The sequence below is a fragment of the Otolemur garnettii genome, unplaced genomic scaffold (assembly GCF_000181295.1).
Source record: "Otolemur garnettii isolate 467f Iridium unplaced genomic scaffold, OtoGar3 scaffold00151, whole genome shotgun sequence".
NCBI classification, from domain to species: Eukaryota; Metazoa; Chordata; class Mammalia; order Primates; family Galagidae; genus Otolemur; species Otolemur garnettii.
Genome location: NW_003852546.1, coordinates 3,756,184 through 3,771,792, shown reverse-complemented (window position 1 = coordinate 3,771,792; position 15,609 = coordinate 3,756,184).

Here is a 15,609-nt window from a genome sequence, read left to right as displayed (position 1 = left end):
GATTCTGTGTCAGCTGGAATCCTCTGCTGAGATACAAGAGAAATAGAAAAGACACACACAGAGGCATTTATTTAGTGGGCCCAGAGGTCAGTGCAGAGGTCAGCGAGGCCCCCTAATGTTGCCATGCAGGGCCATCTGTCAAAGACTTGCTGCTGTTCACAGCGTCTCAGTATTTTCACCGACCCTCTTTCCTTCCGAAAATGTCTGCACCATCACTTAGCTCCATATTTTTTCTATTCCTATCAGGAAAGGGAACAGAATTCCACAGCACCGAGCACGGGCTTGTGCCCACGTTTAAGGCCCTGTCATGCCCTTTTACTCGCTGTGAGTAAATCATTTCTCCCCAGGAGCCTTCAGCTTCCACATCTGTAGAGTGGTTGGAACATCTGCACCTGCTTCAGAGAATTGTCATTTAGAAAGGTGATAATTCCCAGGACCCAGAGTATAGTAAACACACAGTGATTGCATTTCTCCTGTGCCTCCTCCTCTTCTGGCTCCTACCCCTCATTATCTTTCATCTTTCAGAACTGAGCTAAAGGATCATACATTTTAGGAAAACATCCCCTAACCTTGTCACTTCCCACGGAGAGTCTTGTCTATAATTTGATCTTGCCTTGTGTATTATCCCCTATGCTGTCAATCACACCCTGGCTCTCTGCAAGACACATCTGGAGGCCAATAATTATTGACATGCCATTGACGTCTCTCCAGCATACAGTAGGTATTCAATAAGTGTCTTCTCTACTGCCAAAAGGAGATGTTGGAAGAAGGGATCTTGGAAAAAGAAATAAAGACAGAAGAGCAAGAAGGAGAATTACATTTGCCGTGCCAGCTCCTCAAATGAGATTTTGGTATAGAATATAAAGGAAAAAGAAAATCCATTAACTGCCCCAAATTGCATTAGTAGTTCTCCACTATGGGATATACAGTCATCATTTAGTCTTTCATACAAGCAATCCTTGATTGACTAAGAAATGTTTAGCAAAACAGCAAAATTTACCCTGTGTATTCACAGACTGAAAGGCGCTGCTTCCATCAGTGGAAGGGGGGAGATGTATCCAGACGGTCTGATTTCTTTAAGTCAGATGAGTCACGGAAGCAAACATTGGAAGATGTGCTACAAAATAATCAGTCATCAGATGAAACTGTTTGGGATGTGGGAGATATATTAAATGAAGTGAGACAATCTCTTTAAGCTAAAGGTTTGTGTATTTACAAAAGGTTCTGGGGTAAGAAATTAGAGTGATTTAGCCAGACCACTGCCTAAAAGGAGGGGAGATTTCAAAGCGGGCAGTCCTGCCCATGCCTAACTCCTAATCCTGTTCCTCACTCACGTGCTCAACACCTGGCGATTGATTTTAACATCTTTGGCTTTCCTTTTGTTACCAATGTAACGTCTAGAGCACTTGTATGTTTTCTTTGATCAGTGACCCTCTAAATACATGCCATAAACAAGAAACACCAGCAGCACCCTGATCAGTATAAGGGTAGTGACTTCCCATGTTGTATCACGAGTCTGGTTGCACCCATTTTGCTGATGGAGAAACGGGAGTGCAAGGTAGGGAAACTCCAAATCCAAATTCACACAGCTTGGACATCACGGAGCTGAGACGTCCACATACGGCTAGAAAGTTCCTCAAATGTAAACTGGCCAGCATCCAGCCTGATGGCATGATAACTTCCTGTAAACTAGACATTTGACGTGTAACTATTTCCAGAAGCCGACATTATGGAAATCTATCAAACTCTGCCCGTCTCCAAATGTCCAAGTATCACAACATCACCCTCTTTGCATAACTGTTCTCCCAACTTAAAACAAGCCTACCCCTTCTGGATATTTCCAGTTTCTTCTTTAAAATGTTCTATACTCACTTGGTCCTATCCCCCAGAAATATTTTCTTAGCTCTCTGTGCCACCCCCTCCCTTCATTGCCCATATGGACTTAGTATAGTTGCTTGTGTTCTGTGTACCCTATCCCTAATTCTGAAACAGTAATGGACCCACCATTTTCAAAATTTGTTTCTCCCAAGGCTCATATTTCTTAAAAGGTTGGGGTGATATTTTATATATCACTTAGTCCCCAGACACTATCACAGCCCTTCATAAATAAAGATAAAATAAGAATACTTCCTAGCATTCATTTATTGCTTACATGATGTACAGAACATAACACTGTACTCCATAAAAACTGTCATTCAAAACAGTTTAAATATAAAGTCATTTAATTCTCATAACATACAAGTGAAATAGAAACTATGGACAAGGGTCCTGGTGAAGGACAGAGAGAGAGAGGAATATGCACATAAATACAACTTACACATACAGACACACATATACATCATACATTTGGATATTTTACAGAATCCTTCAGTTGATAACTTACAATGTGAAGAAAGTGCACACATACTTAGCTGCATTGATAAACACACAATCCAGGTCATAGGTGGCTCTCTGTGCCCTGTACCCTGCCATAGTTTGTGTTAGAGATTTTAGTCTTGGCATCACGTTGACATTCAAGGTATTGAAAGTCCAAAATAGGAGCAACATGGAGAAATGATTTGAGGACGTAGAGTTTGCAGAGGAGGATGCTGGGGATTGGAGAACATGATGCCTTTGTTCAAATAACCAAAGGGCTGTCATGAAGAACAGCGATTAGATTCATTTTGCTTGGCCCTGGGGTGAAAAACTGGCACCAATAGGAGAAGGTTGCTGAGTCTAAGGAAGGATTCTCGTAAGAAAGGTGTCTGCCACTGGATATTGTGCTCCTGGGGATGGTATCTGTGGTTCACTTTAGGCCCGGAACTGAGACTATCTGTTCATTTAACAAAAAATGTATTGTCATAATTCACAGAGAACTTCTGTTTAGGGTAGGAGAAGATATTACAAGACCACCATGGTTTTTCTAAGTACAAATTTTATGGAGATTGGAGATTGTAGCAGGTCTAGTTAAAGTGTCATATTCCTTGGACAAAAGTTTCTTTCTACTAAAGGTAAAACTACTATGACTACCACCACTTCTATTACTGCAATTACTATGAATGGCCATATCCTCTCTGATAGACATTTCATGTTTTGCACATACCGTGTCATTTAACCTGCATGGCAGTCCCGTGTGGTTGGTGTTATCACCTGCTCATAGCTCGCCAGGTGGTCACACTCTAACCCATGTGTGTTCAATCACAAAAATCAATTCTCTTTCTGTTTTACAGAGGGATTAAAGAAGAGGAGGGTAGAGGAATAACAAATAAATGATAATCCTAGGATTCAGCCAGATTTATTTTGGTTAAAGAAGATACTCCATTCCTGAAAATTTCCAATTTCTTGTACACTCGCTATGTATTGATTGAATAGGTTGCAATTACTTATGACAGATTTATTTGTCTGATTCTTTCCCTGATGAAGCCATTTCATCCTGAAGTCACTGCAGTCTTCATTGTTACGAGCTACAACTTCACAATCTCATGAGAAGAGATCCATCTATAGGAATGGCTCCTACGCATCTTCCCAAAAAGAGAGGTCCAGAGGGACTTAGGTAAGGTAAGTTGAAGAATTTGAGAAGGCAATAGCAGATCAGAAATGGTGAGAATATTTTGGGATACCATTAGCACATCGAGAAAAATGAAATGAAACGTGTCTGGAAACAAGTGAATCTAAACAAATTTGACAGAGATAGTTTTTTCTCCTGAGGGATTTGAAAATCCAAGTTGGATGAGGTGATTCAGGCAAACATGCCAGCCTCATGGAAAAAAAAATATGGAAAGCTTGAAAAAAGTGCATGTGCCTATTCTTTCATAGATAACATTTTGTTTACCTGACATACATTCTCCATCCTGGCTTCTCCAATTCCTGCACTTCTCTCTTGAGCTTCTATAGAAGAATCCTGTGCACCACACAACTGCATTCTGAATTATGTGATGTCTTGTAACACTGGATTTCTTAGGGGGCACCAGAGCTGATTTTCTGTTCCATGAAGATAGACAGAAATGCATATGGCAGGTGGCAGTATCTAAGGGAACTCCAGCAGAAGGTCCTCCAGGGCTGTATAGAGAGTAATTTTGTTTTGAAGAACACAGTGAAGTCTAATATCTGATCTTGACCTTTGCAAGTCCAGGAATTCTGTCTCAGCTGAGTCCCAGAAATGATGATTGACTTAAGCATTGATTATATTTTTGTAACGCTTGAGATATCCCAATGCTAAGTGGAGGCAATCTGAACAAAACAGATGCTTGATGTCCCAAGTTCTTGTAAGGCAATGGGGACAACTGCTCACCAGAATTCCTCCTGAGAGGACCCTGTGTGTGTTTTGAAGAAATAAATAATCTTTAGAAGGCAGAGGGAGCACTGAGAAATTACTCCAGTGGAGTTAGATGGCTCTTCAGTTTCCTTCTCAAGGAAACCATAGCTTCAGAAGAATGTTTTCTTTGACTGAGTATCTTTTGGGGCTGGAGGATAAAAAATTGGGAATCGGAGTTGAGGTAGAGCTAAATCATACTGGGCTGTTGCACTGCACAACTTCAGGTGGCGCCACTGGCATCCAAGGTGGGATGTGACTAAGGAAAGCAATAACATCAGCATCTAATGGTGATTTATTTTTCTTATAGATGAGATGTAAGATCTCTTCTCTGTTTTCCTGACAAACACCTTCAGTAAGTTTTGTCATGTATGGTAATGCTTTGTGACACTGTGGGGGAGGGAATAGGATATTAAAGGGGACTGAGTTATAAATCTGAGTTACCATAGGTGAGAAAAGACGGAAGATGTTCACCCTGTCTATACTCTCTTCTCACGGAAAGGTCAACTTACAGCGATTACTCATAAGAAACTATACAAGATGATGAAGTTGGTAGCAATGAGAAGCCTACGGGGAGGGGGGTGTTCTGAGCATTGAATGAAAAGAACTGTTACAGTGATGGATTTAAAGAAGCTGCTCAAATGAAGAAGAGCTCAGGGAGGATCCAGGTGGTCCGATAGTTCATGCACCATCTCCACCATTGAATGAGGCCGCCCAAGGGAGAGAGTGGTCCTAATGGGCATAGCTGGCCTCTTTCCCCTCCTTACCTTTCGGGGACACACTGTCAATCCACTTCTCTCACCACCTGCTCCTCTCTTTTGATAGCCGCACTTGTCTTTATAGTAACACAAGCAGTTCTGCTCCAGCCAACTCTCCCTGTTGCCAAGGAGTCATTTATCTCTCTTAGAGACTTACTTTATTTTATGGTTTTTAATCTCAGAGCTTCTTCTTGTTGTTTTTCTGCACATTCTAGAAACAATAGCTCAGCAACTTATTAAAACCTCAATTATAGACAACATCGCCAACACAAAATGTAAATTTCTTAGGCAAGAAATCTTGCTTTTCTCTTCGGCTGCATCACCAGAACTTCTATCAGAGAACAAGACACAAAAGCAAAGCTCACTGAACGCTCAAAATATTTCCTGGGGTCCTTTCAATGGAAGAATCTGGATTACATTTCACGCATTTTTTTTTTTTTTTTGGCAACAAAACTTTTACCTTATTCTTAAAGTCTATTATTATTATTAACTGCATTTTCTTGGTTCCAGTGAATTAAAATTTATAGTGACTTAATCTTTTCCCCTCTAAACACATTTATGATGCTTGGTATTCTTTATTCTGCCATATTCTGTATGTCATATATCATGATACCATGTTACGTTTCTATTATAGGGTTTTTTGTTTGTTTGTTTGTTTTCGTTTTTTTTTTTTTTCCCTGGGTCAGGGTCGGGTTTGAACCCACCACTACTGGTACATGGGGCTGGTGCCCTACTCCTTGAACCACAGGTGCCGCTTACCATGTTTCATTTCTTAGAAAACCTATGGAAAGTATATATTTTTTTAAAAAACAAATCCTTTATTATTATGGCCTATAGCAATTAAAGCTTAAAATTAGAATTAAGAATTGTGCATTGGGATTCAGGCGACCATATAGATATAATAACATTTTCGGCAAGGTTTCTCTTTGCAGGCACAAACTTGTCATTAAGAAATCTAATACTCATTTTTTGCTTGATTAATTACAGCAAAAGCATAACAAAATGTATATTGTGTGTTAGAGCATGCAACATTTGTAAAATTATGAATCAGAGAGAAGCTGAGGTATGAATTCACAACATCCTGTAAGAAACTCACAAAGTATGAAATTGTTTTTTGAATATTTTGGTATAAAAGAGAATATATGCCCTTAAAATATGAGGAGCACAATTCTTGATAACACAATTCACAGTCTAAAATATTCTGAGTTCTCCCAGAATCCCAAATATGCCATGGATTTACATAAGTGTAACTTTTGAAGATATTCTGATAGTTATACATAATAAAAATGCTTGCTATATAATATAAATATAATAGCTATTTTTTTCTAAGGAATTTAATGATAAGCCCTCTTGGAAGGGGCTGATAGGATTCTGATTTAATCCTTACAACACCTCTGCAAAGTATTAAAGTATTTGAATATTGTTTTACCTGTATGATTTCATAAGTGTTGGCAAATGTATACAGTTATGCATCTGATATCTCTATTAAGATGCAGAACATTTCTGACACTCAGAAGTAGGTGCTATTTTTAGCTCTAACTTCTAGATTCATAAAAACAGGCTCAGAAGAGTTAAATAATTTGCCAAAGGCACACCAATAGTAAATAGCAGAGCTTGTAGTCAAACCCACAATTGTTACTGTATCAGGACTCCCCTAGCTTACCTTCAACACCTATGGATTTTTTTGTTGTTGTTGTTATTTTTTATTGGTAAAGGTAGAATTTGAAGGAAATGAAATTGGAAGTCTGAGTGAGACTAGCTGACATCTAATGGTCTTTTTCAGAAGTGCTAATCATATCCTATCTTTGTAAGAATAGAGATTCTCACTTCATCCTTGGAATTTTAATTTGGTAGACTGGAGTGAGGAACTATAATCCAATTTTTTTTTTTTCCAAATGCTCCCAGTGATCCTGAGAGTCACCATATTTATCAGGACAGGTTATGTACTGCTGTGGTCACAAATTAACCATGAAATATCAGAAACTTAATATGTCCAAGTTTATTCTTATTCACAGCTCTACTGCTTGGAATCCACTGCAGTAATCATCCCTGATGCTCTGCCTCTGGTTGTTCCCCTGAAATGTTTATATCCATACAACAGGCAAAGAGAGAGAAGCTGAAGGGCTATTCCCTGGCTCTCAAATCCCTGCCAAATTCATTGGTCAGACAGAGTTCATCATAAGGCCCTCCCTTGTGGAAGGGGCTGAGGAATACGAAGGAAGATGTAGGCATTTGGGGAAAGATGAAGGTCATTGCCATGGTCAGGTTTGGAGAATCATTTACCTCTATGTTTCTTTTATTTGCTGGAAGTTTGTAGATCCAACAGGGTATAGATAGATTTAATCTTCTGCTTTCATAAGAATTAATCCACTGTGAAAACTCTTGACCACCAGGCAGTACTTTGCCTTGTCTTGTCTTTGACCAATGTGCTGCAGTATCTGCATGAGAAGCACAGCACTGTTACATGGGGGCTGACCTGATGTCCACCATCGCTTCCCTCCCTTGCTCTTTAATTCCCTTGAGGTAGCATGCTGGAAGTTTGACCAAGCCCGGAACCCTTTGCATTCTCATCTGAACTCGCTGCCAACTGGATGTCAACCTAACGTCTGCTGGTGTGTTAGGAAGCAGAAGTTTTACAGTTTTCCAGCTGTAGTGGTTAAGAGCCCATCCCAGAGTCAGATTGTCTGGCTTCACATCCCAGCTCCATCATTTACTAGGTATATGAGCTTCGTAAGTGACTTAACCTCTCTGAACCTAATTTCCTCTTGAGCAAAATGGAGGTAATTATAGTTTCTACCTCATGGGGCTGTCATAAGTATTAAAAATGATAATCCACGTAAGTGCTTAGCACGGGGTCTCCCATATGGAGAGCAACCAATATACTTTGTCTGCTTTTTATAATGGGATGTCTTTAAGACTGCTGATCTGTCAATACCTAATAAAAAGAAATTCCTCTCTCTGCCTTGCCTTACCCAGCGTAATGGATTTCACCATTATATGCTGAGAGAGAAGCCTTTTTCTATGCCTTCAAATCAATCAATTCCAATTCATTTCCCCACCTTCTTGGAAAGCCAGCTTTGACCCTATCTTTCAACTCCAAATGATGATTTTAGGAAAGTTAAAATGAAATTAGCAAAATGGTAATTTTCTGTCCATGAAAAGCATAGCAGCTATAAAAGGGTGGTGAATAATAACTCACGTCTGTCCTGATGTATACCGCATGAAGCTCTGTGTTATCTAGCAACAGGCTCTGTGTTAAATCATGCAACATAAACTTGCTTCCCTCAGAGTGGCAAGTGAGCTATTTTCAACTTTCTGTTGTGACACGATTTTTTAGGTTGTGTCAGCATGCCTGTTATCAATTCACCTCTTTGGGAACTGTATGCATCTTCTCCAAGAGTGTTTATTGAGAGCTCTTCCCCAACAGTGTCTAGGCGTTTTCCCGAATGTGTTGCATCAAATGCTAGTCTGGCATAATTATACCCGACATATTGTCCTTGAAAATGTGCTTTCTTGCTCAAATATGAAAATACTGCAGGCTCTAGCTACCTCAGATATTCACAATATATATCGGCACGTCAGTATACATTAGCGTTTCCAGGAGATAGTTCCAGACATCCTAAAGTAATATCTGTTCAGCTGTGTTCCACTGATCACCTACAAAGCCAATTTGGCCATGAAAAATTTGTTTTTACAATAAAGGATGTTCTAAAGAATGATATATTTGGTAGAATTGTAGGCAGGATTGATGAGAGAATTTAAACTATGGAAGTTTGCCTGTCCCTTAGGTTTAGAAAGATAACAATAAAGGAGCTATTTCACAACTAGTCTAATTTTATAAAGCCGATAGGCTTATAAGCAGAAAACTTCAATTTGTTTGACTGGGCTGGCACTGAGGAGGGGACAGAGGACATTTGTTATAGGTGTCACACCATTTAAGTGGGCACCAACATGCATAAACAATATTTTCATGCAACATTTTTAAATAAATCAAAATATTTTAAGATGTAAGAAAGCAAACTTCCATGATGAACAAGATAGCAAATTTTAAATGATGAAAAGATGAGTATTTTTCTTTTTTCCTCTCATTTTTGTCTTCTATAAGGCTGTGCACAGTACTATTCCTGTTCTTCTCTATTTAAAACCTTGATATTTTGTCATCATACAGTTTTGCATTCATTTTTGATATTTTAAAATCGTGCATTGAAGTATCATATCTTTGTTTCTTTTTCAAAAACTTACGGATTTGTGGGGTGCAAGATGAGTTCCATCATAGGTATAATATATATTGCATAGTGATATAGTCTGAGCTTTGGGTGTACCCATCACTTGAGTAGTAGTGCACCTTGAATACCATAGGAACTTCTTCAGCCACCACCCCCTCCCACCATCCCCTCCTGTGAATTTCCAAGGTCTATTATATCACTCTGTGTGCCCATGTGAGGCTACAGTTGAACTTATAAATGAGAGCCAAACATGTGTTTGGTTTTCCATTCTAGAATTACTCCACTTAGGAAGTTGATGCAAAACATATTATTTCATATGTTCTTATCACTGAATATTACTGTATGGTACGTGCACATACACACGCACATACACATATTATTTTTGTTTTTCAGAGACAGAGTCTCACTTTGTCGCCACTGGTAGAGTGCTATGGCATCACAGCTCACAGCAATCTCCAACTCCTGGGCTTGGGCTTATTCTCTTGCCTCAGCCTCCTGAGTAGCTGGGACTACAGGCACACACATATATTATTTATATACAGACACACACACACACACACCACATTTTCTTAATCTATTTTTCAGCTGATGGCACTTAAGTTGATTCCACATCTTGACAGTTGTGAATTGTGCTTTAATAAACATAGAAGTGCAGGTATCTTTCAGAAATAATGATTTCTTTTCCTCTGGGTGGATACCCAGTGATGAGATTGGTGGATCAAACAGTAGATCTATGTTTAGTTCTTTGAGAATTCACCATACTGCTCTCCACAGTAGTCATACTAATTTACATTCCCACCAGTACTGTATAGTAAGTGTTCCCTTCTCAATGCATCCAGGCCAACAGCTATTGTTTTATGACTTTTAATGGCAGGCCTTCTAATGACAGTAAAATGGTGTCTCATTGTGGTTTTCATTTGCATTTCTCTGATGACTAGTGATGTTAAGCTTTGTTTACATTCGTATAGGTTGCCTTGATTTCTGAGGATTTTGGATCAACCTTGCTCACCTCACTCGGCTTCTGGCTTTGCAACTAGATCCCTACTCAAATGCAGCTGGGGATGAAACAGCAAACACATTTTATCTTGGGCTGACATTCTGCACCAAGTGAGAGTAAGATTAAAAAGAAATGTCACACCCATGTCCATGGCAGCGTTATTCACAAGAGATGAAAGGTGAGTACAGCCCAAATCTCTATGGACAGGTGAATCGAGACAGAAAATGTAGTATATACATACAAAAGAATACTATTTGGCCTTAAACAGAAAGGAAATAATAAATAATAATAATTATTATTATTATTTTAGACAGAGTTTGGCTCTTTTCCCAGGGTAGAATGCTGTGGCATCAGCCTAGCTCACTGCAACATGATACTCATGGATTCAAACAATCTTTCTGGCTCAGCTTCCAAGTAGCTGGGACTATAGCCTCCCACCCCAACACCCAGCTAATTTTTCTATTTTTCAGTAGAGATGGGGGTCTCACTTTCTCAGGTTGGTATTGAATTCCTGAGCTCAAGCATTCCACCTCTCTTGGCCTTCCAGAGTGTTAGGATTACAGGCGTGAGCCACCACACCCGGCCCAGGAAGGAAATTCTGACACATGCTACAACAGGAATGAACCTTGAGGGGATTGTGTAAGAGAAGCAATCCAGTCGCAAAAAGACAAATATTGTATGATTCCACGTGAACCAAGTGTCAAGTGTAGTGAAGCTCAAAACAACAAGCAAGGATGGTAGTTGCCAGAGACTCGAGGACAGGAAATGGGGAAAGTTTCAGTTTTGCAGCATACAAATACATGTAACAGGGCTGAGCACGGTAGCTCACACGTGTAGTCCTAGCACTCTGGGAGGCCAAGGCAGGAGGATCCCTTAACTCAGGAGTACAAGACCACCCTGTCGCTACTAAAAATAGGAAAAGGAAGGGCGTAGTGGTGAGTACCTACAGCCTCAGCTACTTGGGAGGCTGAGATAGGAGGATCACTTGAACCCAGGAGTTTGAAGTTGCTGTGAGCTAGGCTAATTCTGTGGCACTCTAGCCTGTCTCAAAAAAAAAAAATTATATATATATATATGTATATATGTTTACTTAACATTACTGGTATGTACACATAAAATCCTGTTACGATGGTAAATTTTACATTATGTATATTTTAGCACAATTAAATGTTTAAAAATTCAAATTAAAAAACAAAAGGAAGAAATATCAGGGATCAAGGACAGAGTGCATATCATGGAGCCAAAGAAACAGGATATCACGAAAGGGAGCAGAGACGTAGGCGGTTGGTGAGTGACCTGGGTGAACTCCAGCCTCAGGGCTTCCACACTCCCACAGGCTGCCTTGAAATGAGGGTGACACACATACATTCATCTTCAAGTGCTTTCTCTGGTTCTTCTTCTACTTGGGCTGCTTTCTAGGGGGAGAAAAAAAAGGATCTTTCTATATCAGATAAATTGTGATTAGTGATGCCGTGTGTTAATGCACACCTTCAGAGTGCTGATGGACCAGCCAAGATGTGCAACACATTTCGGATGCTTTTATAGAAAGCTAAGATTATTTTTCTAATAACTCTTTCATCTGCAGCATCTAGTTTTTCCATTAGGAAAACTAAAATAGCTTGTGGAATTGCTTTTTGTCCTTCTACAATAACAGATGCCGCGGCCAGCCAGTCACTTTGGGAGATATGTAGAATGTGATGTGGATGCAATGAGAAAATTCTCTCTTCAGTCCACACCCTTTTGGCAGAAGGAAATTTTGTGACATTGCCTTCCTCTTTCTAGGTCATAGGACATCTTCTCTGGTGTGAGTGCAGCAGTGATCATTTATGTCCGCAAATGCTGAAATAATGACTGTGTTCTCTTTGAGGGCATCCAACAACTAACAGAGAGCCTTGGCCATAGTACGTGCTAAGTAAACATTCTTTTGAATATTTTCTTTCAGTGGGACACAATAGATACCTTTTTGTTCTGAGATAGTGTCTTACTCTGTTGCCCAGGCTAGAGTGCTGTGGCCTCAGCCTGGCTCACAGCAACCTCATACTCATGGGTTCAAATGATCCTTCTGCCTCAGCTTCCTGAGCAGTTGGGACTACAGGCACCTGCCACAATGCTTGGATAATTTTTCTATTTTTAGTAGAGACAGCATCTCACTCTTTCTCAAGATGATTTTGAACTCCTGAACTCAAGGGATCCTCTGCCCTGAGCTTCCCAGAGTGCTAGGATTTACATATGTGAGCCACTGTGCCCAGACAATGGATGTCTTTTTTTTGTTAACGCTGATGGAGATAGATAGTCATTATCACTCAGGATGAGCTAGATTAAGCTGGGATAATAAACCCCCCTAAATCCTAGTGACTGAAAGCGTGGAGATGTATTGGTTTCTCGTGCTACATATCCACTGCAGATTATCTGTACTGTCATCTTTCCTCCTGTCATCCTCATTCTGAGACTCATGCTAACTGAACATGCTTCCTCTGGTTGTCCAAAGCAAGAGTCCAAAAAAAGTTGGCTGAGTCAAGCTTCTTTGGCTCATCAGTGACGCATCACTTTGTCCACATGTCAGTGGCCATAGTAATTCACATGGCCCCTCAAGTTCAACAAGGCAGGCTTGCATAATCTTCCCTCAGAAAGGCTCTTTGCAACACCACCAGTAACAACAATAACAAACTGGAATAGTCAGCAAAGAGCATTCTAATCTACTGGTAGTTGAAGAAAGGGAGAGAGAGCCACTTTCTCTACGATTTTCCAAGAACTTTCTACAGTGTCCTCAGTCACTATGGATGCAGTGAGTCTTGACCATAACCCTATGAGACACATATTATAATTTCTTTTTTTTTCTTTATATAGGCAAAGAAGCCAAGTTCAAGATGACTCAGTAGCCTGTGTTTGTATCCACGTCTAACTAACTCAAAGTGCATGCTGGTCCCAAGATAACGTCATGATCCCCACACTCCCATGTGGACAAAATAGGTCTTAATCACTTACAATGCAAACCATTTTTTTCAATGACGCAGCCCAGTGTGGACATCTATATTGATTCAATAGGCAGATGAAAAGCACAGCATGTAAAGATTGACAGGGATAGCTCTATTCTTCTAGAACCAGAATGGTGCTGGGAAGGCCAGGTTACTTTTCCCACCTCAAGTATTTTCCACATGAAAAAGCATGTGAGCTTCACAGACCACCACAATACACACTGTAAAATTCCTTCAAGAAAAGTATATATTTTTTAAATATTATTATATCTGAAGCATCACAGACAAGTCAAAAACATAGATTTCTAGAAATGTCTAAGACTAGAGAATTAATTAAAATGAAAATAAATTCAAGAGCAATACAAGAAAAGAGTTTACTAAGGCAATGAACACATATCAAAGCCAAAGGCTGGTGGAAGAAACCCAGTGTTGAAGTGCATGTTCAACTCTAAAACCATAAATAAACGATCTTTAAAATCTCACTCAGGGAGCTCACCACCCCCTTGGTGTCTGTTCTATTTTTGTCCTAGCTTACCAATATTTTATGAAATAATAAAAAACAATTAATTGATACAAATACTTTAGGCTGCTACTGAGAAAAGTGAATTAAAAATGGAAAAAGACTAAGTGTCTAATAATGGGTAAATGAGTAAGGAAAGTCTGAGCCATCTGTTTGAAGAAAGGCTACCCCACTGTTAAAAGACTCATTTACAAAGAGCTTGAAAATAATGTGTGAAGATGCCTTGGCTTTCATGTTATGTGAAACTATTAGAATATAAAATGGAACATATTATAAGGGCCACTCTGTAGGACACATGACCAGGGAAAGTGAGTAAAGTGTATATGGAAGTGAAGATAAGAAGAAAATATAGGTGAATAGGAAATCTACTCGTCTATGGTGTCAGTAGTTCTGTATGTAGGCTGCATGACCACAGGTGTTTGTGGCATTCAGTGTTTATTTACCTAGTAGATATTTGGGGGGATGCTATGATGTAGTAGGCACAGTTCTAGGAGTGGCAGTGAATAAAATCATGCTATCTCATGCTGCTTGTATTATAATGTGAAGGGGGCACATGAGCAATGATGAGCCTGTTAGCTGGTTAAAACGTTTTGGAGAAAACTACATAGCAGGGGTGTCCCACCTTTTTTCTTTTCTGCCTCATATTGGAAGAAGAGGAGTTAGTTGCCTTGGGCCGCATGGTAAATACACAAACACTAACAAAAGCTGATTAGGCCTATTTTTTTTTTTAAAGGTCCATGAATACTTTTCATGATATTGAACACCACAGATAAGCAAAAAAGGGTCTTTATGAAATGAGCATGTGGCCTGCAGGCTGCAGGTTGGACACCCCACTCCCACCCCCGTGTAGGCTCAGGAACACAGTGCCATTGAGGCAGGTGCGTTTTATATCCAGATGTTGGCCAGGGAAGGCCTCTCTGAAAAGGTGATATTTGAATTGAGTCCCGGAGGAAGTAGAGAAGCTGTCCAGGCAGGTAACTAGGGACAAGCATTCCCCAGAGAAAATGTCACATGTCCTGGGATGCCTGGAACCTTCTGGAGCAAAGAAGGCAAATGTGACTTGAATGAGGTGAGGAAACAGGGTAGCAAGAGAAGGGGTCAGACAAATGGTCATTGCTGGTCATGGCAATCATGGGGCTTTGTAGGTAATTTCCAGGACTCTGGTTCTTTCACTGAAAGGGGTGAAAATCTACCAGAAGGGGCTGAGCCAAGATGTGGCAATGATCTGACTCAAAGCACCGTTCTGGCTGCCAGGTGGGAACAGATGAGGAGCAGGCTTAGCAAAACAGAAACAGGTGAGACATACCAGTAACTTGGACCAGGAAATAACAGCAGGAGAAAGGAAAGATGTTTGGATTTTCAATAATTCACAGATGAATCTGAAAAGAAGGGCTTATGAATTGGAAATGGCACAAGAAGACAGAAGAGGACTCAGTCCGGATTCCCAGGCTGAGGCACCGAGACACTGCCAGGATAAAAGTTGCCCTTTACTGAGAGAACATTGTACCACAAGCAGATTTGAGGGCAGGATGGGAAGAAACCGGGAATTTGGTTTCAGATGGATTAATTCTGAGATGTTTAGTCAAATAAGCAGATAAATGTCTGAGTTCAACATGAGATAACCTAGGTATTAAACATAGTTAGACAAGATGAGCGATCTGGGAGTCAGTCCTGGTCATATCACTATTTAGACCTGAGCATCATGAGATGAAATCTGGGAACAAACGTGATGATCAATGGGCTAGAAAGAGAACTGGGTGGGGGGGGGTTGTCCCCGGTCACGTTGAGTAGGTAAAGATGGAGGGAGTTTATGCCAGTTGCAGCTAATGTGATATATGCAAT